Source organism: Meleagris gallopavo, chromosome 2 (genome assembly GCF_000146605.3).
Source record: "Meleagris gallopavo isolate NT-WF06-2002-E0010 breed Aviagen turkey brand Nicholas breeding stock chromosome 2, Turkey_5.1, whole genome shotgun sequence".
In the NCBI taxonomy this organism is placed as follows: Eukaryota; Metazoa; Chordata; class Aves; order Galliformes; family Phasianidae; genus Meleagris; species Meleagris gallopavo.
The window spans coordinates 92,359,743-92,362,612 of record NC_015012.2 but is presented as its reverse complement, the minus strand read 5'-3'; positions in this window follow the sequence as shown (position 1 = coordinate 92,362,612).

Genomic DNA, 2,870 nt, shown 5'->3' with positions numbered 1-2,870 from the left:
TTTTTAAACTCTGCTATCATAGAATCACCAAGGTTGGAAAAGAATCATCCAGTCTAACCATCCCCCTATCACCAACGTTTCCCACTAAACTATGCCCTTCAGTACATCTAAACATTTCTTGAACACCTCCAGGGTGAGCAATTCAACCACCTCCCTGAGCAGCACATGCAGCGCCTGACCACTCTTTCAGAGAAGTGTTTCCTAATGTCCAACCTCAATCTCCCCCCATGCAACTTCAGGCCATTTCCTCTAGTCCTATTGCTAGTTACAGTGGAAGAAGAGACTGAAAATACTATATGAAATTAAACCTTGGATTAGTGTTGTGCTAGGAAGGTCAATAAAGCTGAACTGCAAGATCACATAGGATTTGTAATTCAGTGATAGTAATCTAGAAGCAAATCCCTAAATAAAGGACTCCAAATGTATTTCTTCATCATCAAGACATTTGTAAGTCAGGCCGAGCTATACCTTGCCTTTCATACAATTCTTTTGTCCTCAAGTCAGGCACTGACCCAGCCCAGCTGAATTTCTACCCCCTTCTACAGATTGCTGAAGATAGTGCAGATCAAACGAGAGTTACCAGTCCTGTCAGCAATGCATAAGGGCAAACTCAACTCAATCATTTAGATAAGCATATCCAATCCACATATCTAATCCATAAACACTGAATACTGGTGTCCCAGACCTATAGATTTCTTCATGCGCTGAATGTAGTCTGATATCAAAGAATTAGGAACTTGGGCTATGGCTAGCAGCTTTATAGCAGGAAACCACACTTATCTAAGAAATGCTTCCTACTGAAAGCAAGGAAAGCCCAAGAAAACAGCAGTGTGATCTGCAAAGAGTCCTGACTTGACTGAAGTCAAATAAACTGCAAAAAGATAGGCAGAAGGAAAGGGAGGTACCTCATTTACATTCCAGAACAACTGTTGAGAGTCTCTGAACTTCCTTTTGAGTGGTCACAGTAGCATTTCTGATCTCATACAGAGGAAAGGAGTTGTAGACACAGAAAACGCCTTATCTAAACCAGTCACTACAGCACTTTAGCTGCAAGTCTCGACTGTAGGACAGCTAAACTCCAGATGAAATTTGATGGAGCCACACAGGGCACATGATTTGTTCAAGGCCCATTTGTGGGCATGCTCTACCTTCCCATGAAAAAACTGGAGAAAACATCCCTGACTACCCCTGGATTTCACACAGAGTAGCTGTTGTTATAGCTGTTTAGGCTATAAAGAGTAGATCTCCAAGCTGGGAAACCCTCAAGATTACCAGTTTTTAATACCGCCTTTGGTATCTAGCATAGTATCTATGTTGAGATAAGCAATGAGCAATTTAGTCTGATTCACTACTCAAAGCTTCCCCAGCGTTAAAGGAGAATCGAGACCATATTCAGACACATAGTTTAGAAGGTTTTACTTAGTTGCTGTAACATCTCTCCACTGACTGGAAAGAAAGAGCCTGGCTGCAGAACCTTGAGACACCTTGAACACAAGACATCAATAAATATCTGTATCCGCTTTCAGATTTGTAAGCAAGTCCAAGGTCAGAGGAGGCCCACGCTACAGCACAGGCATAACCGTGGGTCTCCCAAGCTTTAGGCTGTATCTGTTGTGCTATCTTTCCTCCTAAGATGCACCCCATTCCAATCCAATGTGCAGAGAGTATTTCAAAACAAGAAGCAAGAGAAAAAGAGGTTCTGTTTTGACATTTGGCTCCTCCCATTACAAATTCTGCTTTTTTTATTTCTCAGTTTTGAAAGCTGTGTTATGCTTTTACTTTTTCATCACCAGCAAAAGTAAATTCCTCAGGAAAAACAATGGATAGAAATGTCATTTAAATATACATTAACAGTAAAAAGACACATGGAAATGCCAGTCTTGAGAGGATTTCAAGACTTCACTCACTAAGTTCTTTCTCCTTTTTTGGGGGTATCATCTTAATCAACTTAGCTTTAAACTAGGTCTTCAGTGCCCTGATTTTATGAATACATTACCTACCCTCATTCAACGTGTGATTCAAGGCAACCTACCTCCAGTCAGTGCTCACAAAGAAGAGAGGAAGTGGTTTTCATAGTCACTTTCATTAGAAGTGTCTGGGTTAGCAATGAGTAGTTATAAATACAGTAAAGTTCATGTGCAATTAATGTGCCAAGAGCATATTAATGCATTAAAAGGATTAAAGAATAGCACAGAAAAGCGGGAGAACAACTGTTCTACCTGTCTGGAGGAGAAAAATGAGAAGACTGATGAGGACAAGAGTTAGATAGGCCACCATCTGCTGGAACAGTGAGAAGAGAGGATTGCCCTGTGCAATCTATAGGCTTACTGGACAACACAACATGTTGATAAGAAAAAAGAAATAAAACAGTGTCATTATTCACAACTAGTGCTGATTAACATAAGCTCTTTGTGGATTAGCTATGTAAATGATGAATTCACATCTAGAGTTTTCGAAACACAGAATATCGCAATCCAGAAACAAACAAAATGTACAGTACAAAAAACCACTGAGTAGGCAGGTATTGACACATATTATCACCAGCTAATCTCATTAAGCTCTACAGTCAGTGTAGAAAGTTTATTATAGAATGCAATATAAAACATATAAATTAAGCCTCTAAAATCATTTCCTTGCTTTCCTTTCTTCCATTCCTCGCCCAGAGGCAGTTCGTTAAGTTAAGACATACCATAAAGTCTTACTGATACTAACCCACTTGAAGATGTGTACAGCCACATGAACGAACACACACACACACACACACACAAACTTCATTCTTATTTTAATGAATGCAACTGACAACAAGTGAAAAGTTATCAATTTCTGATGGTATTTCCCAAATACCAGGAATGGACATGAACATTCATTTA